This window comes from Triticum dicoccoides, chromosome 6B (genome assembly GCF_002162155.2).
Source record: "Triticum dicoccoides isolate Atlit2015 ecotype Zavitan chromosome 6B, WEW_v2.0, whole genome shotgun sequence".
Lineage (NCBI taxonomy): Eukaryota > Viridiplantae > Streptophyta > Magnoliopsida > Poales > Poaceae > Triticum > Triticum dicoccoides.
Genome location: NC_041391.1, coordinates 679,496,251 through 679,505,518, shown reverse-complemented (window position 1 = coordinate 679,505,518; position 9,268 = coordinate 679,496,251). Strand labels below are relative to the sequence as shown.

The 9,268-nt window shown below is 45.0% G+C and overlaps 1 pseudogene; it reads left to right on the top strand.

The window, feature by feature from the left end:
- The first annotated feature begins 7,673 nt into the window (after positions 1–7,673).
- LOC119321475 lies at positions 7,674–8,758 on the top strand (annotated as a pseudogene).
- Positions 8,759–9,268: the final 510 nt, after the last annotated feature.

The following is a 9,268-nucleotide window of genomic DNA, read 5'->3' as shown; positions in this document are numbered from 1 at the left end:
GGGGACGACGGGGCGGCGACGACGGGGACGGGGCAGCGACGGGGGCGGCGACGAGGGATGGAGACGTACGGGGGCGGCGGGCGACGGTGCAGAGGAGAAGAAGCTAGATGAGAAACTGAAATTTTCGTAAGTGTTGTTTATATAGGAGGGGCCTTTAGTACCGGTTTGTGCCACCAACCGGTACTAAAGGCCAGTTTTGGCCAGCCCAAGCGGCGGGAAGCGACCCCCTTTAGTACCGGATGGTGGCACAACCCGGTACTAAAGGGGGTGCGCTGGCGCAGGTGCGGTGCGGCAAGTTTAGTCCCACCTCGCTAGCCGAGGGGCGACCGCACTGGTTTATAAACCCCCGTGCGGTCGCTCCCTCGAGCTCCTCTCCAAAGCAGGCCTACTGGGCCTACGTGTTCTTTGCTGCCCTATGGGCCCACTTGGCCTTTGCGGGCCTACATCCTGGCCCAACAACAGGTTGGGTTTCTAGTCGTATGCAGGCCGCTCTGGCCTAGTAGGCGGGCTTTTTTATTTTTTTTGCTTTATTTATTTTTGTGTTGTTTTTTTGTGTATTTAGAGTTTCTTTGTGAATATTTTTGCTTTAGGTATAAAAAATTACAAACTTTCTGTTAGTGCCCGTAGTTTTCAAATTTGAATAGTTTAAATTTTGAATTATTTGAAATTAGTGTGAATCACTAGTTTTTGAATAACTTAACTTTAAAAATCAGTAAAGGCATGAAAGAATTTGTTTGCACATAAAATTTATTCGCGTTTCAAATGCCAAAACACCTAACTATCCTAACTATTACAGAGATTCCCCTCTGGGTGTGAAACACAGAAGAAAGTGATGATAGTGAAGCCGATCACATCCCAGATCTTTGGGTGTGAAACTTTTTCTTCGCGTGTGTCCCTTTGCGCTGTAACCATGGAAAATCTTCATCATTTAACGGGATGCTCGGGTCAATATTCACTATGAATGGAGCAATTTCATCAAACTTTTCATAATCTTCTGACTTGTCTGTCTTGTCATCCACTTCCACGATGTTTCTCTTCCCAGAAAGAACTATGTGTCGCTTTGGCTCATCGTACGATGCATTCGCTTCCTTATCTTTTCTTTTTCTTGGCTTGGTAGACATGTCCTTCACATAGAAAACCCGTGCCACATCATTGGCTAGGACGAATGGTTCGTCTGCATACGCAAGATTGTTGAGATCCACTATTGTCATTCCGTACTGCGGGTCTTCCGTTACCCCGCCTCGTGTCATATTGACCCATTTGCACCGAAACAAAGGGACCTTTAAACCACGTCGATAGTCAAGTTCCCATATGTCATGTATATAACCATAATATGTTTCCTTTCCCGTCTTGGTTTCTGCATCAAAGAGGACACCACTGTTTTGGTTGGTGCTCTTCTTATCTTGGGCGATCGTGTAAAATGTATTACCATTTATCTCGTACCCTTTGAAAGTCATTATATTCGAAGATGGTAACTGGGACAACAAGTACAGGTCATCTTCAATAGAGGTGTCATGCATGGTACGTGTCTGCAACCAGCTGGCGAAACTCCTGGTTTGTTCACGTGTAATCCAGTCATCAGACCGCTCCGGGTGTTTGGAGCGTAGCAAATTCTTGTGTTCATCCATATACGGAGCCACCAAGGCAGAATTCTGTAGAACTGTGTAGTGTGCTTCAGTGAGAGAATGTCCGTCCATACATATTATTTGTTCCCCTCCTAGCGTGCCTTTTCCATCCAGTCTGCCCTTATGCCGCGATTCAGGAACACCAATCAGCTTAAGGTCAGGAATAAAGTCAATACAAAACTCAATGACCTCCTCATTTTGATGGCCCTTGGAGATGCTTCCTTCTGGCCTAGCACGGTTATGAACATATTTCTTTAAGACTCCCATGAACCTCTCAAAGGGGAACATATTGTGTAGAAATACAGGACCCAAAACGTTAATCTCTTCGCATAGGTGAACTAGGACGTGCGTCATGATGTTGAAGAAGGATGGTGGAAACACCAACTCGAAACTGACAAGACATTGCACCAAATCATTCTGTAACCTTGGTATGATTTCTGGATTGATTACCTTCTGAGAGATTGCATTGAGAAATGCACATAGCTTCAAATGGCTAATCGAACGTTTTTCGGTAGAATCCCCCTCAATGCAATCGAAAGCAGTTGCGTCATAATCATGTGGCAGTCATGAGACTTTAGGTTCTGGAACTTTTTCTCTGCCATGTTTATTATTCCCTTTATATTCGACGAGAAGCCAGACGGTACCTTAATACTGAGCAGGCATTCAAAGAAGATTTCCTTCTCTTCTTTGGTAAGAGCGTAGCTTGCATGACCCTGATGTATGCCGTCTTCTCCGTGCATACGTTGCTGGTCCTCCCGTGCCTCAGGTGTATCTTTTGTCTTCCCATACATGCCCAAGAAGCCAAGCAGGGTCACGCAAAGATTCTTCGTCACGTGCATCACACAACACCGAATAGACCAAATTAATACAAGTTCATACATAAAGTTCATACAACACTTAAATGCAACAAATAAATAACTCTCTAGCTAAAGCATTTAAATGCAACAACAAATGCGATCAAGATCGCAACTAAGGTAACAATTGATCCAACAGGATAATGATACCAAGCCTCACTATCGATGGCATATTTTCTAATCTTTCTAATCTTCAAGCGCATTTTCTCCATCTTGATCTTGTGATCATCGACGACATCGGCAACATGCAACTCCAATTCCATCTTCTCCCCCTCAATTCTTTTTAATTTTTCTTTCAAGTACTCGTTTTCTCTTTCAACTAAATTTAACCTCTCGACAGTAGGGTCGGTTGGAATTTCTGGTTCACATACCTCCTAGATAAAAATATCTATGTCAACTTGATGGGCATAATTTGTCATAAACACAAAATGCAACAAATAGTTTTAAAAGAGAATAACCCCATCCGAATCATAACAAGGACGAGGGTCGATGGGGACGGATATCAAAACCATGGCACTATGTATAACAAACAACGTACGGGTAAGATAATTATACGAGTAACTATATATCCAAATCACATAAACATCAATTTTTTATATAAAATTTCATGAACAAGAGGCTCACCACAAGGTGGTGCCGGCGACGGGACGGCGCGGGCGATCGACGGTGGTTACGACGGAGATTTAGAAGGCACTAAGTAAAACACACCTACATATGCAAACTAAGTGTTATTTTGACCTCAAATTGCATATAAATCAAATACTACCACATATAATTCCTCCCAAATTACTAAAACCCACAATTAACCACTATATAAAACAATGCAAGAGCTAATCTAGCAATGAGAGATGAAAGGACAAAGTTGCTAACCTTGGTGATCATTTGAATGGATGGGGGCCTGCAAATCTTGACAAATTTGGGGAAAATTTTGTGATGAACTCGGGAGGAAGAAAGAAAGAACAGAGGAGAGGGAGAGGGAAAAGGGGGAAGAACAGAGTGCGGGTGGACGAAGGGTTTATATAGGACGACTTTAGTACCGCTTCGTGCCACGAACCGGTACTAAAGGTGCTGGAAGGGCCCCACTCTGACAACATCCTGCCACCACTTTCTTTAGTACCGGTTCGTGGCACGAACCGGTGCTAAAGGTTCGCCACGAACCGGTACTAAAGAGCTCCTCCCGCCTAGCCGTTGGAACCGGCACTAATGGACACATTAGTACCGGTTCTGTTACAAACCGGGACTAATGTGTCTCACATTTGACCCTTTTTCTACTAGTGTATTCATCTTCTTACCAAGTAAGGGACGTATATGGACAAGATGCTTGATACGTGACTACTTATCCTTGCAAGGCTGCGGATGGGGCCCACCAAGGCAAGTTAACCTATGGTGAAGATAAGGCGCATATTTAATTCTTTCTGTTATAGTAGTAGTATTAGGTAACTGCTGAGATATAAAAAGGCAGATTATATCTATAATACCTAAATAGTTCATCCTCACTAAGCTATTTCTCTTGATATGCAGTCTATCTACATCATCAATCAACATGCAGCCATTTACCTCACTTCACCTCATCACTCTAGCCACATCATCAATTCCAACCACATCCCGTACAGTTAACTCTCGCTATCGAGTCGATTTCTTCTGGCTGGGCTGTACCAAGCCGCTTAGGAAGTTCGAATGGGCTGTAGGATGTTGGGAGCCCATGGAAGGAATTATCTTTTTCTCGGAAGCGTCGTTGTTTCCTCACTATTTCCCTTTCTCTTCGTCTTCTCCAATTCCGCTCATACAGCAAATTAAAAGCCATTTAGTTTCCTTCCGCCCCTTCCTCTTATTCTCCCCTTCACACCCTCGCCCCGCTGTACTTATATCATGCTAGGACGGAGGTGGCTTCTTCGATCTACTACTACCTCTTTCTCAGTTTACAGGGCGTGCACATATTCCTAGGTCGTCAATTTGACCAAGCTAATACAAGTTATATATTAAAAAAATTATACCAATATAAACTTCAGATGTTCTATTTTCAAAATGTATAATTTTTGTGTTATATAATTTATATTAGGATGATAAAATTGACAACTTAAGTATACGCGTAGGACTTGTACCTCAAAACGACCTTTGACCACCATGCCAGCTCCTGCATCATCAACATTTATTAATTTGTCGCGTGCATACAGATACAGACCACCTGGAATAGTCGATCGATCATCATGCTTGCTTCAATATGCTACGATGGAACCAACGGCGGAGGAGATCCTGCTGATGTTATAGACGGGCGCTCCTCGACCGCGGCCACTGTGTCTCCGCCCAACGGCGTGTCAACTTCACCGACCCCTTCCTCCTCGACATCTACGCCCATGCTGCCAACGTCGTCTCCGGTATGCATGGATAGCCTGTTCCCCTTCCACTTTCACTTCTTTAAAAATCCAACCAATTCCGCATCCGCTGCTTCATCTTCTTGGTTTGCCTATCCAAATCTGCCACCAATGCGAGACGTCGCCTCTGCGCTCAACAGCCCACGCCAAATCGGCCGCTGCCCGTCCACGAGAACACACCTCCACCGGGGGAAATCAGTGCCCAGCCGACTCATGTTGTTGCTGATGTGCTTTCTCTGTCGTTGAAGGCAGCGTGGCTTCTCGACCGGCTAGCAACGCCGGTTGCCGAGCTGCATCCCTAGCTTGGCCAGAGAGGAATGGGTCTCCACCCATGCCAGATGTCTTTCGCTCCACGGGGGAAGGGCGCTGTCCGGTGTCTGCCGCTACATTCCGTTAGTGAGGTGGAATTATATATCTGCAATCTTTTAGTTTTGCATCTGATGCACAAGCACATCGATTACATTCTTAATTCAGGCGCTTATGACTAAACCATAAAAAAGTTCCTGCAAATAGTGTGTTCTTTTTACTCGCATTTTGTTAGTCTCCATGCTTATTTTTACAGACTACCAAGATCCCATGTCTGACTTTTATTTTTGATACTGAGTTGTCATATGCACATTCCGTTAGTCTCCGTACTTATTTAGAGTGCACAAGATCCATCTGAATTTTATTTTCCGCACTGAGTTATCATACGAGCATTCTGTCAGTCTCCATACTAATTTAGAGAGCACAGAAATATGATTCTCATGGCTTCTATCAATTACAGTAAAAACTTATGAAACTGTATATGTGATGGATGGCAAGCTTATTTTCAGATTTGGTCACATTGCACCTACTGCAAGTTATTTTCCGCTGATGGTGAGGATCTACGACGATTAGGTGGTTCTTGCTGCATAGTATGTTGCCGCTCCCATTAATAGACAGGTATCTGACGAGACACTTTTTTTGCAGGTGTCTCAAACGGATCTGTTGGCACCCTGTCCATGAATACAATAGCATGCCCTGCCCTCTCTGTTCAATCATCTGGCAAGGTACATTTTGTTTCCTCCTTTGTTCAGTTTTAAATTCAACTGACTTAACTTACCATTTTTTTACGGTATAAGCATGGATGAGTTGATTGGCTGGGTTCACTTTATTTCTCCTACAGATAGGAGCATCAAATGGTTTAAAGCATGCTACCAGTTGCCTAGCAGTTGGTGAGAGACCTATGTGATATTATCCTCTCATGTGACCTGTTTTTTTTTCCTTTTTTTTTGCAGGAAGTCATGTAACCTGTTTTGAAGTACCTGAATTCATGTACAATGTCTATAGTACAGAATACTTGAGTCAAATCGCACCAAAGGCCAATGGTTTTATTCTTTTAGCAAGAGTCAACATATTTGGACAATGTCTATGTATAATAATGTTACTTTACTGGGTTTCTTTCATACATTTATTTGTTAGTAGTCCAGCATTCTCTCATTTGAGTGCTACTGCAGATTCAACTATAGACACATTATCACAGTTTTCATGTGCTATCGTTTATAGATTATACATTGCCCTTTAGTTTTGCCAAAAGTAAAGGACGCTAAATATAAAAAGTTATTTGTTATTCTGTCTACAATCCCTTTTCACATAAACCATTTACTTGCAATTTTAGTTCACACGTCTTACTTGATTGCTTCATTTTAATCAAAGCACTATTAATCCTTACTTTGGTAACTTTCCACCATTAGTTTCCTTCATAGTACAGCTAGAATTATTATATTTATTTAGCAGAATACAAGCCGCGTACAACTTCATCAGAAAAATAGATAGAAAAAGGTAATAACAATGAGTTTATTTCCCGGTGGAGCCAAACAACCTATTAGCAAGTATTTCTCTAACTCTATTAGCAAGTCCATTTACTTATTTTGTTTGCAGGAAGCCTATTTAATGTTAGTAGTTAGTATTATTAGAATTTCTATAAACTAAAAGAAAATATACATTTTTTTTGTTAGGCTGCACATGTGTATGCAGCAATTGATTATTTTAAAATGTTCCGCAGCAACGCGCGGGGTATCATCTAGTTTAAATAGTAGAAGGTCACGATGGCACCAGAGATAGATGCGTTGAGTTTGTCGGTTAAGTTAGAGGAGTCGTTCATTATATAAGTCCATGTATGTCCGCCATGTAAGACAGGTTATTTTTTATGAAATAGACACGATGTGTTTTTCAGGGTAGACACCCGTATCAAGTTTTTGAGGGATCTTTAGAAAATCTCTGTGTCACGATTTCTCTTTGTGAAAATTGTTTTGCGTGTGAGTACCTTCGTCGAGATTGGTTTTCTCGTGCTGGGCCGCAAGGTTCAAACCCTCTACTTCGTGTACATCACGTGCGCGGGCGAGAGGTTGCTACTGGTGGTGGTGGAGTGTCGTGAATGGTCGAGCCACAACAACGGATCAGATCTCGCCATCGAGATTCGGTCTACATTATGTGTTTCTTTTTCGGGCACCTTCGAGGTAAGCTGAAGTGGCTAGGCATGCATGCATGGAATGGCATCGGGTAGAGATGAAAAGCTAGCGTGAGTTAAAGTCTGCATTTGGAGTCCCGTAGTCAGAAACAGTAGTAACAGTAATTGTGTGGAGCAAGTCCCTAGGAGCGTTTCGTGTTGGTGCCGTTCACATCCTCTGACCTTTGGCATCCCTTGCTCTACATAAACCGGAGAAATGCCTCGGTGAGGTGCCAAGCTTAGCCAAGAGAGAACAAAGAAGGAAGTTCTGGTGTTTCGTCTTCCAGCGTGAGTGTATAGCCAACTAGCCACTGCTTGCTCCCGTGTGTGCAGCCGCGTGTGGAGGTTGGCAATGTCTTCCGCCGTCGCCGGCAGCGAGCTGTCCAAGTCCGCGTCGGCCATCGTCGCCAACACGGCGAGCGGGCACCACCTTCTCACGTTCCACGACTACTCACCTGCAAGGGCATTCCCACCGGAGGGTGCGCCAAGTCCCGCAACTTCACAGTCGGCGGCCACCGCTGGCGCATCGACTACTACCCCAACGGCATATGCTCGTCGGTCAAAAACTACCTAACCCTGTGCTTGATCCTCGACGAAGATGTCCCAGCGGGTGTGAAGGCAAAGTACAGTTTCTGTCTCGCCGGCGAGACGGAGGAAAAGCAAGCAGAGGGGTTGGCGTCGGCGGCGGTCAGCAATTTCTGTTCCTGGAGCAGGAGTTGCAACAAGTGGGGCCGATTTATCAAAAGGGAGGACCTAGAGAGCTCCAAGCATCTAGAGAATGACTCGTTCACCGTCCGGCGCGACATTGTCGTCGTCCACGGTTACTCTCCGGCAGACCACGCAGCGAGCTTCGTCTCGGTGCCGACATGTGACCTGAGCCGGGACCTGGGCGAGCTCCTCGGCACAGGGAATGGCGCGGACGTGGTGTTTGAGGTCGGCGGCGAGACAATCGCTGCACACCGGTGCGTGCTCGCGGCACGATCGCCGGTCTTCCGCGCCGAGCTCCTCGGTCCGATGAAGGAGGGCAATGCCGCCGCTGGTGGTGCCGTGCGCGTTGAAGACATGGAGGCGGAGGTGTTCAAGGCGCTGCTCCTTTTTGCGTACACGGGCTCGCTGTCGGAGACGCGGAAAGAAGACGAAGACGTTACCTGCCAGCATCTGCTCGCCGCGGCGGACAGATACGGCATAGACCGGCTGAAGTTGATCTGCGAGGAAAAGCTGTGCAAGTACATTGACATCGGCACGGCATCGACCATCGTGGCGCTGGCTGAGCAGCACCGCTGTGAGGGGCTGAAGAAGGCGTGTTTCCATTTCCTTGCCGCTCCGGCGAATTTGAGGGCGGTCTTGGCCACCGACGGCTTTCAGCATCTTGCCACGAGCTGCCCTTCTGTTATAGTTGAGCTCATGGCCATGTCCTTTGGCGCATTAGTTGAGTGATTCGATGCGAGTGTCATATAGACTCATAGCAGTGAGTGGTACTATTTTATGGTTTCTAAACATAGAAATCAGGTATACTGGCTGTCTTAGACTCTTAGTATCAGATGCAAAAAACCTCGCCAGGTTTTGCCGCTGTTTTGTCAGTTCATTGCATCTTGAAACTGCAAGTATGCCGGTTAAGATGATGCTAGAGGTGAGAACAATTTTCTAGTATTACGGTGCTAAACTCAACTCTAGCATACTGTCTAAAACTCTCCCACGGTCTCCTCCTTCTAAAAACAAAAATTGGTAAGCCTACCGGGTGTTTTGCTACGGATGGAAGCTTACGGGCCTGGTCTCAGTGATCGTCCTGAATTTCATTGTGCCCTTGCCACCTCATTCCGTACCTCAAATTTGGTACTACGATTTATCCGTAGGTGTAGCAAAACTTCTAAAGTTACTGTCAATATACAGTTTTGATACACTCTAGCAGATTATGTGCCCCCTATCCGATCCATAATTTTTAGGAAG